General features: G+C 38.7%; 1 pseudogene; it reads right to left on the reverse strand.

Moving 5' to 3' along the window:
* Positions 1 to 8,672: 8,672 nt before the first annotated feature.
* Positions 8,673 to 8,848, reverse strand: LOC118521390 (small ribosomal subunit protein uS14 pseudogene; annotated as a pseudogene).
* Positions 8,849 to 11,151: the final 2,303 nt, after the last annotated feature.

Raw genomic sequence — 11,151 nt, forward strand, 5'->3', positions numbered from 1 at the left:
AGCCAATATCATAACCAAAATACACGTCCTTGAAACATTGAAATTAATCGAACCGAGGATTGGTTAAAATGGTCTGTTTGTTTTTTTTTTTTTATTTTTTTTTTAAAGATTTTATTTATTTATTCATGAGAGACAGAGAGAGAGAGGCAGAGGGAGAAGCAGGCTCCCAAGGAGCAGAGAGCCCGATGCGGGACTCGATCCCAGGACCCTGGGATCATGACCTGAGCCGAAGGCAGACGCCTAACCATCTGAGCCACCCAGGCGCCCTAAAATGGTCTGTTTGCACATTTAATCATCATCTATAGGTTCGAAGCTCCTGGGTTTTCCTGGTCAATGATACTCCTGATAAACATCTCTCTGTTTTGTGGACAATAAAATGATTCAACAAATGCCATATGTAGTATTTAGCTCTCAAGGAGACCTACGGCCTAGTTGGAACACATCCTATTTGCTGTGCCTACTGGAGGGTAGAATGAACAGATTGCTGGTAATAGCTCACTCCACATCGTGTCTGTCAGACATCATGTGCCAGGTCAAAAACTGACCACATGCAATGTGGCACCATTATTTTGCCACTTCTCTCCATTACTGGGAAGCATCAAAGAAGAACAAAGAGAACAAATTGCAGGAACACTATTCAAACAAATTGTGGTGAGATATCTGACCATTACATTATGATGACTAAATTCTAGCAGGGTTGATTAAAATTTGACAAATGGTAGCAGTTGCAATTTTAAGTGTTAACAGAAACACTTTGATGTCATTATTCGCAGTTTTCTGGCATGAAATTCTATGATTAAATAGATTCTGAAGAGCAGCGCCGCTGCAGCAAAAATCCACATTCCTACTCGTATACAGAAGACAGTGGCCTCGTGTCGGTGGATGAGACCAAAATACAAATGGAGTGACGAGTGATAACATCTAACTTCTGCTACTTAGGACCTAGTTGGGTGCTGAGAATTACACTTAGGATACTGAAATGCATAGTGTTCTGCGTGCATGAATGGTATTGCACCTGGACACTCAAAGTGTAGTACAGGGTCCTGCAGCAGCACCCAGGAGCTTGTTTAAAATGCAAATGATTTGGCCCTACTCTAGACCCACTGAATCAAAAATTCTGGGAGCCGGGCCAGCAATCTGTGTTTTACAAGGCTTCTGCATGCTTCTGGTGCACCCTAAAGCTGAGGAGCACCATCCTAATTAGTGATGAGCACTCTCCTCGTGGCTTGTGCCATCGCCCAAGCAATAGAACTTGATGATGTAGATGCGTGTGATGCATGGGTCTCCCTTGTCTGGTGTCGCTACTCGCAGCAGTAGACCAACCCAGTAGCCCTCCCATGTTGCGATGACTTCTTTCACCTAAACCTCCCCACACACACATTAGATGGGTTGAAATAGTCTCATTTTCCTCCTTCATTTTTATAAGTCATCCACAAGAACTTCTCAGGTTGCTTTTACTTCTGGAGTTCTAAGATCTGTGATCTTTAACCAATGCCATATAGAGACAATGCTGTCTCTAAAAGTTAATACTCCTAAGGCACCTATTCTCTGTAACATGTATTCTTTAAAAATTCATTTTTATTTTTAACTCTTTTTTCACAAGACTTGAATTTCCTATGTATACTTAGTACCAGGGCAAAATCATTTCAGCATGTGTTCTAGCCAGCCCTAGCCCATTTACTCCTTACTCTTCGTATATTAATTAAAAATTAAATTGTAGGAAGGTACTTTTTGAACCAGTGATCAGTCAGCATCAACAAATACTTAAGTGTATGTTACCACCAATACCCTGTTCTAGGAGCAGCTGCATATATATAAAGGGCCTAAGACACGATCATCACTTAACAAAATGGTCAAGGAGAACATAGAAACTTGAAAAATTTAAGGACAGTATCAGAGAGGAGTAGAAGAGCTATCTCTAGGCATTATATGATTAATTATAAAATAAATGGAAAAGTCAGTGGAGAGGAAGAGATCACTGGATTGAATAGATCTGAGCAGGCTTCACTCAAGTTTCCTTCCCTAAGCACGTGTTTACAAAACACCTGCTCCAAGAAGGGCCTTGTGTAGGTGCTGCAGAGAATGTGGGACTTGAGCCAGGCCTCCGGGAAAGGCGATTCAAATGGCAAGAACAGCATGAGCAAAGGTATGATACGAGGAGTTAACTACAGTGGGTCTGTCAAACTTCTCCTCACCTAGACCCATAACTGACCATCGCCAACCCCTGGGTGTATGGTCTTTGGAAGTTGATGTTGAATTTTGATTATTTTGTCGTATACACCTGGAACAATGGCCCATGATTTACCAGCTTGTCAGAATTGCTTTGCACAAACACCAAGATTGCTGGTGTGCACTGAGTTCATTGATAGGGTCCTGAGTTTCAGTACGGTCATGTACCAGAATGTGCCTATGTGACCAGACCTTCATAAAAACCTCAGACCCTGAAACTTGAACTAACTCCCCTGAACGAAGACATTCTGCACATGTCCTCTGCTAGAGAGCAAGCACATCCTATGTGGCCCTAAATAGGGAAGGACTTGAAAGTCTGTATCTGATCTCTCTGGTTTCTGCCGAATGCATTATCTCTTTCCTGCTGCTTGTGCTCCGTACCTTTTGCTGTGGTAAACCTTAGCCATGAGTGTAACCTGATATTGAGTCTTATAAATCCTTCTAAAGGATCACCAAACATGGGGTGGTCACGGGACCCCCGAAACATATGGCATGCAACAAAATTCAAAATGCACATGATTTTTTGAGGCAGAGACAATAAATATTTAGATCTGATGGGAAAATTCAGTTCTTTATTTTTTATTTCTTTTTTTATTATTATGTTCAATTAGCCAGCATATAGTACATTATTAGTTTTTTTTTTTTAAGATTTTATTTATTTATTTGACAGAGAGAGACACAACGAGAGAGGGAACACAAGCAGGGAGAGTGGGAGAGGGAGAAGCAGGCCTCCTGCAGAGCAGGGAGCCCGATGCGGGGCTCGATCCCAGGACTCTGGGATCATGATCTGAGCCGAAGGCAGATGCTTAACGACTGAGCCACCCAGGCGCCCCACATCATTAGTTTTTGATGTAGGGTTCAATGATTCATTAGTTGCGTATAACCCCCAGTGCTCATCACCACAGGTGCCCTCCTTAATACCCATCACTCGGCTACCTCATCCCCTCACCCCCTGGAAAATTTAATTCTTGATTGCTGAATGTAAGTAAAGGGTATGTGAGTGTTCATTGTACTGTCAAGGTTCCTGTAGGTTTGAAATTTTTCAAAATCTAAATTTGTAAAAAAAAAAAAAATGGATAGTATTAGGAAATGACTAAGTACTAAGAAATGTTAGCAATTTGAAAATCAATTATTGCATACGTGCATGGATATATTTGTATATAGAATCATAGAATTTTAAGTTGTCTTGAAGAATAGAAGTTTTACATGCCACTGTTTAGTCAAATCTATCCATCTTTTCTTGTTTGTTTGCATGTGTATTTTGGCGAGAACTCCTGCCTTGGACAGATGGGGGGCTGGGGGGCATGGTAGAGCCCTGAGTTCCTGGGCTGTAAGCAGGCATGAGGCTGTGATAAATGGAGCCAAGAGGATAATTACCAGGTCAGTTTCCTATGGAGTTACTGGGTCAGTAGTGCCAAGACCAATAGTCTAGGGTCAGGATGCCAAAATCAGACAGAACAAGGAAAAGAGGAATCTCAGGTTCAAAGCTGATCTGTCTGACAGAGCAGGCAATGCAAAGAGAGTTCAAACAGGGAGGAAGGCAGATGAGCCAAGAATGATCTCTAACAAAAAATACATACAGCTACAATTTCTTTTTTAACCTGGTTACTGCTGGAAGAGTTGGTATATCCTGAAGAAACTGATGCAGCTAGGGAGTGGACATTTATAAGGTCACAGAGTTCTCTCTCATCCTGAGATTGAATAAATGTTTGCTTATATTTTCTTCTAGTTTTATTATTTGACATTTTACATGTAATTGTTTAATCCCTCTGGTTAAACTCTCATATCTATATGCATGGGTGAGATTGGTTTATACTGTGCTAGCTTCTTCAGGTTTTATTAATCGGTTATGCGTAGTGGTCGAGCACATGAATTCTGGAGTCAGACTCCATGGCCCCAATCTTGGCTCTACCAATAAGTGGCAATATTACTCAACCTCTGGATATCTCACTCTCCTCTCTATAAAGTGCAGCTAAAATATTGCCTATCATAGGGTTATCACAACGATTAAATGAGATCTGGATGTAGAGCTCTTGGCACATTTCTGATAAAAAGTAGGTGCTCAATAAGTTTTAATTCTTTTATTAGTATTTGCAGCATCAGAAGGAATTACAAATAAGAAAAGAAGGAAGGCTGGAATGACCCCTATTATGTTGGGTTGGAATAAAAAGTATCAGGAGCAAGACAGTGAAACAGGAGTTTTCTGCTATTGTCCCACCACAGAATCAATTTTGACAATCATTCACAGGTGAGAATACCTTTGTGGGTGTCTGGCAGTCCATTGGAGGAGTTCCAGCACATCACTGGAACAAAAAATCTGAGAATAGACCCAATGAAGAGGGCAAGAAGAACAGTTTTACTTTATTTGCATAAGTTCTGGGGATCTAACATACAGCATGGTGACTATAATTAATATTACTGTATCATATACTTGAAAGCTGCCAAGTCTGTAGATTTTAAGCATTCTCACCACACAGACAAAAAAAGATATTTATGTGAAGTAATGTATGTATTAATTGACTTAATTGTGATAATCATTTGACAATGTATACATATATCAAATCATGTCATACACTTTAAATATATATAATTTTGTCAATTATACCTCAATAAAACTGGTTTAAAAAAGTATCAGTATGAACTAATGGATTTGGATAAAGAAATAGAGGTGTGTACATATATATATAGATATAGATACTAATGTATATGTGTATACATATATTTCCTAGCTCTGTCTGCTGAGAGGGCCTAGAAGCAATGATACTTCAGTAGCAACAAACATATTTGGTGCCCAGATTTTGTTCGATAAATACACTTTTCCAAAAAATAAAGAGAAACCAAAGCTCCTTAGAGAAATGACTGATTCCAGGGCTGAAACAGAAAGAGAACAAGAGGAGCCTGGAACAATCTTGTAATACCAAAAAGTAGGTGGTCAAAAAATGACGGGGGCATGTTGAAAGGACGTAGGAACCGATATGAAGGGGGTGCCAATGACCAACTCTGTGACAATTTAAGCAAAAAAAAATAAATAATGATAATAGCATATTATATAACCCATGGAATAAAAATAATGTCCATAAGGCCATCTCATAAAAAATTGAATAAAACCAATTGGTGGAGTAGGGAAAGCTCTTCATTACAGTAGAATTTCAAGAAATAAATGTTGAAGAAGTGATGGAAATGAGAAATCACCATTTGCCAAACACATACTAAACATTGTTTCAGCCAAGAATCATTAATGGATGCTAAAATCGGTGGGCTAGAGTATAGAGAAATGGGATTTTTACATAATGTCCAAGTATCTCCCCAGAAAATACTTATTGATGGCAAAGAGAAAAAGTGTCAAGGTCACGACGGGCAAAGGAAAGTTGAGAAACTATCCCAGATCAAAGAGATTGAGGAGACATGATAACCGAATGTATTGTGTGATCGTGAGTCGCCCCCTGGTCCAAGGAAAGGAAGACATTAGTGGACGGCTGGCGAAACCTGAATATGGTCTGTAGATTAGTTGTATTTATTTGTGTTATTTTCTCAGTTTTGATCATTTTAATGTGATTGTGCGACATTTAGCATTTGGGGAAGTTAAGGGTATACAGGAATTCCTTGTACTATTTTTGCAACTCTTTTGTAAGGCTGAAATATTTCCATAATGAAAAGTTAAAAAACAAAAAGAAAATGTTTTTCCTGTTCACCAAAATCTTTCCAGATTCTTCTAAGATACATATTAGTAATAGACATTTTCTATAAAGGTAGCTTTGTTCTGTTTTACAGAACTGGGATTGTATTATACATGGCTCTTTTTTGTTTCCACTCAACAACTGTCTTCAATTCTTTTTGGGTGTTGGCTTATTTCACAATGACCTAGTTTAACTTCCGTCTCCTTGAAGATGGGCCCCAGACAACCATATCTCTACTTGTATGACTTCGTTCCCTGATCACAGATGATCACATCATGGGTAGAAATTGGACCCAAACCTGCTCCATCCAATGTTTTCTACCAGGAATTTGAAACTGGGGGCATAATATTCTTTTTCAGACTGAGCCACTGTCTTGAGTGAAGGCAAGTTTAAAACATCAAACTGGAGTATAGCTGTAACCTGATGGGTGGATTGAGCAGCAGAGACAGTTGCTAGGCAGAGAAATGACAATTCAACAGAGAAGCCAAGACAGGATATGAGAAGGCATTTCCTGGGTTCCTGGTTGCTAACCATTTTAATATCCCATGCTCTTTCTGGGGTACTTCTGCCCTCAGATTCTAGAAGACACATTGAGTCCATATTGTACATTCTCCTTTTCGGCTCTGGCCAGCTGCCGAGAGGCAAACACCACACTAGTTATGTTTACAGAAATAATTTTATATAAAGAATTGCTAACTAGGTACTGATGAAATGAATAGACAACAAGAAAACAATAAGGTATCATGGAGGTAGCAAATGCAGGAAGCAGATGCCACCATTAGGCTTGGAACTTTGCAACTCTTTTGTAAGGCTGAAATATTTCCATAATGAAAAGTTAAAAAACAAAAAGAAAATGTTTTTCCTGTTCACCAAAATCTTTCCAGATTCTTCTAAGATACATATTAGTAATAGACATTTACAGAGGAACATGGTTTGGGACTGTTAAAACCTGAAAGCTTGTAGGAGGAACCAGGAGGAAATGCTTTGAGGGTCCCAGCCCCAGCAGAACAAAGCACACTAAGGAAGGGTGGGCTGGAAGCAGAGAGACAGTCAGAGGATAACTGGCTTGGCAGCTCAGATCATTTTCTCTCCTTTGCAAACAAAGCGTTCTAACAAACGAAACAATATTTTATGCAAATTTTGCATGGTAATATATACATTCTCCAAGAGGATTTCAAATGGTTGCACAGTACTTAATTATATACCTGTACCCCAATGATTCACAGGCCTCTGCTTTTAAATCTTTTGGTTGTTTTTAGTTCTTCACTATTATGTACAACATTGCTGTGAACATCTTTCCATGTTCTTCATTGTAGGTTTATCTTCGTATGGATCTTTAGTTCTCTGAAATAATTCCTAGAACTTGCACGTCAAGTAGATGCACGTTAAAAAACAAAGCTTTGTGTATTGAAAATTATCAAATCTACAGAAAAATTACATGAATAGTACAAATGAGGCCTAGGTTCAACAATTATTGACTTTCTCCACATTTATTTTCTCTATCTTTCTCTGAATCATGTAAGAGTAATTTGCATATAATAAAAAACTATACACTTTATAGTAATTTAAAAAAATTTAATGCCAGTATAGTTAACCTGCAGTGTTAGTTTCAGGTGTAGAATATAGTGTTTCAACAATTCTATGTGTTATTCAGTGCTCACTATGATAAATGTACTCTTAATCCCCCCTTCACCTATTCTACCCAACCCCCCACCAGCCACCCCTCTGGTAACATCAGTTTGTTCTCTATAGTTAAGAGTCTGTTTTTGTGTTTGTCTCTTTTTCTTTGTTCACTTATTATTTTTTCTTAAATTCCACATATGAGTGAAATCATACAGTTTTTGTTTTTCTCTAACTTATTTCACCGGGTATACTTTTTTTTTTAAAGTGTTGTTTGCTTTATTTATTTATTTATTTTTTAAAGATTTTGTTTATTTGACAGAGAGAGACACAGCGAGAGAGGGAACACAAGCAGGGAGAGTGGGAGGGGGAGAAGTAGGCTTCCCGAGGAGCGGGGAGCCCGATGTGGGGCTCGATCCCAGGACCCCAGGATCATGACCTGAGCTGAAGGCAGACGCTTAACCACTGAGCCACCCAGGCGCCCCAAAGGGTATACATTTTAAAGGATTTTAGTTCATATGGTCAAAATGCATTCCAGAAAAATTGTACCAATTTACACCTATTAACAGCATATAAAATTGTTTCTTCGCTATCCCCTATCCTTCCATTTCTGGCCAAATACAGTCTTAATTACTGTAGTTTCAAAGTATAATACATTTTGGAGGCATCTGAATGGCTCAGTCAGTTAAGTATTGGACTCTTGATTTTGGCTCAGGTCATGATCTCAGGGTTGTGAGATGGAGCCCCACCTGGGCTCTGCACTGGGTGTGGAACCTGCTTAAGATTCTCTGTCTCTGTCTCCCTCTCCCTCTGCTGTTCCCCAACCTCTAAAAAAAAATAATACATTTTCATTATCTGGAGGGTCGAGTTCCCCCATATTTTTTTCTTTTTAAAAATTTTATTGATTAATCATTTGGATATATTTAAATATCACTTTTTAAAGATTTGAAAAGTTCCCATGAAAAAGGTCCTTATAAGTTAAAGTTGCATACTGGAAGTATTTTTATGGGTGAAAGGACATGTCTAAGATTTGCTCTTTTTTTGGAGTATTTTTATTTCACGTACAGTGAGTTGCCATTCAGGTAGGTATCTTGGATATCTGCAGTTAAGGTAGGTATCTTGGATGACCCATTCAAGGAAATTCACTTAATCCAATTTAATGAGGCCAATATCCTTGGCGTACTGACGGAAGCGAAGCATATTGAGGCGGTATTTCCGGATCAGACCGTGCGGGTTTGAGCAGACGCGGCAAGAACGAGAACCCTGGCCAAATTTCCTCGGATGGCTCCAATAGAGCTGCTGGTGACCCATCTTGCTCTCTCGGATGCCATGAGGCAAAAAGTAAGATTTGCTTTAAAATAAACTAGCCAAAAGAAAAAAAAAAACGGGGGCAGGATGTAAAAAGATAATACAACATCAGCAAGATAGTGATAACTATTGAATTGTGTCATGGGTTTATTATACTAATTTCTCTATGTTTGAAATTTTCTCTGCTAAAAGGTAAGAGAAAAATAAGTTATCTTAAAAATTTCATTAAAATAACAGATTAAGGGCGCCTGGGTGGCTCAGTCGGTTCAGTGTCTGCCTTCACCTCAGGTCAGGATCCCGGAGTCCCAGGATTGAGTCCCCAGCAGGCTCCCCGCTCAGCAGAGAGTCTGCTTCTCGCTCTGACCTTCCCTCCTCTCGTGCTCTCTCTCTCACTCTCTCAAATAAAAAGATAAATAAAATAAAATAATAGATTAAGTAAGAATCACTTGACATCATTACTATATAAAATCTTGCTCTCAATATTCACAGTATATTTACTTATTGGCTTAATCCCATGATAGACATAGACATAGTTTCAGAATTTCTAACTCATTCCCTTCTGAAAAACAAAATTATTAACTATAGTACAATATTCATACATAGGTCTTTTTCTTTTTAGCTTTAGTGCAGGGGTGTGCAATCTTTTTCTCTAAAGGGCCATGTAGGAAGTACTTTCAGTTTTGGGTGTCATACAGTTTGTGTTGCAACTACTTAACCCTGCCATTGTACTGCAAAAGCAGCTATAGACAACATATAAATGAATAAGCGTAGATGTGTCTAATAAAACTTAATTTGCAAAAGTAGCCAGTGGACTGGATGGTGGTCCATAGGCCTTAATTTGTCAAACATTGCCTTCGAATGTGTAGTCAAAATATTGATGTCCAAAGTTACCTGGATGAGTTTTTGTCTGTCCTCATTCCTTCAGTGTGATTAGGTTGTTATTCTGTAATATAGTTGGGTTCATTTGTTACTATTTGTATTCCATTTTGGTGCCTCTCACATCTTGGTTGAATTAGGTAATTTATTTTATGCGAATGTGAAACATTAACATGGTTCTAAAAGTCAGAGCTATACAAGGAAGTTTACCTCCAAAAGTATCAGTACCCTCTCAATCCTTTTACCCTGTTCCGACTCCTCTTCCATCCTTTCCACTTTGCTCCCACCCACTCCCTGTAGGTAACCAACCTCATTGGTTTCTGGTTTATTCTTCCTCTCCCCACTCCCTTCCCTTCGCTTCCATTCCCCTTCCTTTCTTTTCCTTTTCTGTCCCTCCTCCTCCTCTTTCTCCTTCTTCCACAAATAAGCACATACAGATGTCTTTTCTTTTCCTGTTTTTCTTACATGAAGGTAAAGACCCTTTTGTATTTTGCTTTTTACACTTAAAATTTTTATCCTGAAATCAACCCATACCAGTTCATAGAGATCTTCCTCATTCTCTTTTCTAGCTGTGTAGTATGCCTTTGGGTTGCTGTACAATAGTTTATTCAATTATACTAAGAGGAGTTACTTTTAAATTATATACAGTTTTTTAAAAAATGTTTTTTATACAAATATACACATGTCAAATTATATGCACATATCAAAGTGGTACAGCTCAATGAATTTTCACAAATGGAACTCACAAGGGTAACCAGTAACCAGGTCAAGAGATAGAACATTATTAGTGCCTCAAAAGCCTGCCTTGTGCTTCTTTCCTGTTACCGTCTCCACTACCTATGGTAACTCACCACTATCTACTTCTAAGACTAAAGATTAGTTTTATCTACCTTTGTTCTTAATATCAATGGAATTTTACAATATGCACCCATTTTTGTCTCACTTCTTTCATTCAACATTAGATTGTGAGAATCATCTATATTATTCTGGGTAGATCATTCATTCTTGTTGCTGTATAGTATGCTATTTACCCATTTTTTTAAAGATTTATTTATTTATTTTAGAAAGAGAGAGTGGGGAGGGGAAGAGGCACAGAATCTTCAAGCAGACTCCCCACTGAGCACAGAGCCCAACAGGAGGCTCAATCTCAAGACCCACGAAACCATACCTGAGCCGAAATCACTAGTCAGAAGCCAACTGAGCTGCCCAGGTGCCCCTTATTTATCCATTTAACTGTTGATGGGTATTTGGGTAGTTCCCAGTTAGGAGCTATTACAAATAGTGCTGTCATGAACATTCCAGCACATGCCTTTGGGACACATAGTCACGCGTATCTGTTCGATCTGTTGGATATTTACTTAGGAGTGGAATTACTGTATTACAGAATAGGCACATTTGGCTTTAGTCTATGCTGCTAAACAGTTTTCCAAAATACAGTTTA

The sequence above is a fragment of the Halichoerus grypus genome, chromosome 10 (genome assembly GCF_964656455.1).
Source record: "Halichoerus grypus chromosome 10, mHalGry1.hap1.1, whole genome shotgun sequence".
Classification (NCBI taxonomy): Eukaryota; Metazoa; Chordata; class Mammalia; order Carnivora; family Phocidae; genus Halichoerus; species Halichoerus grypus.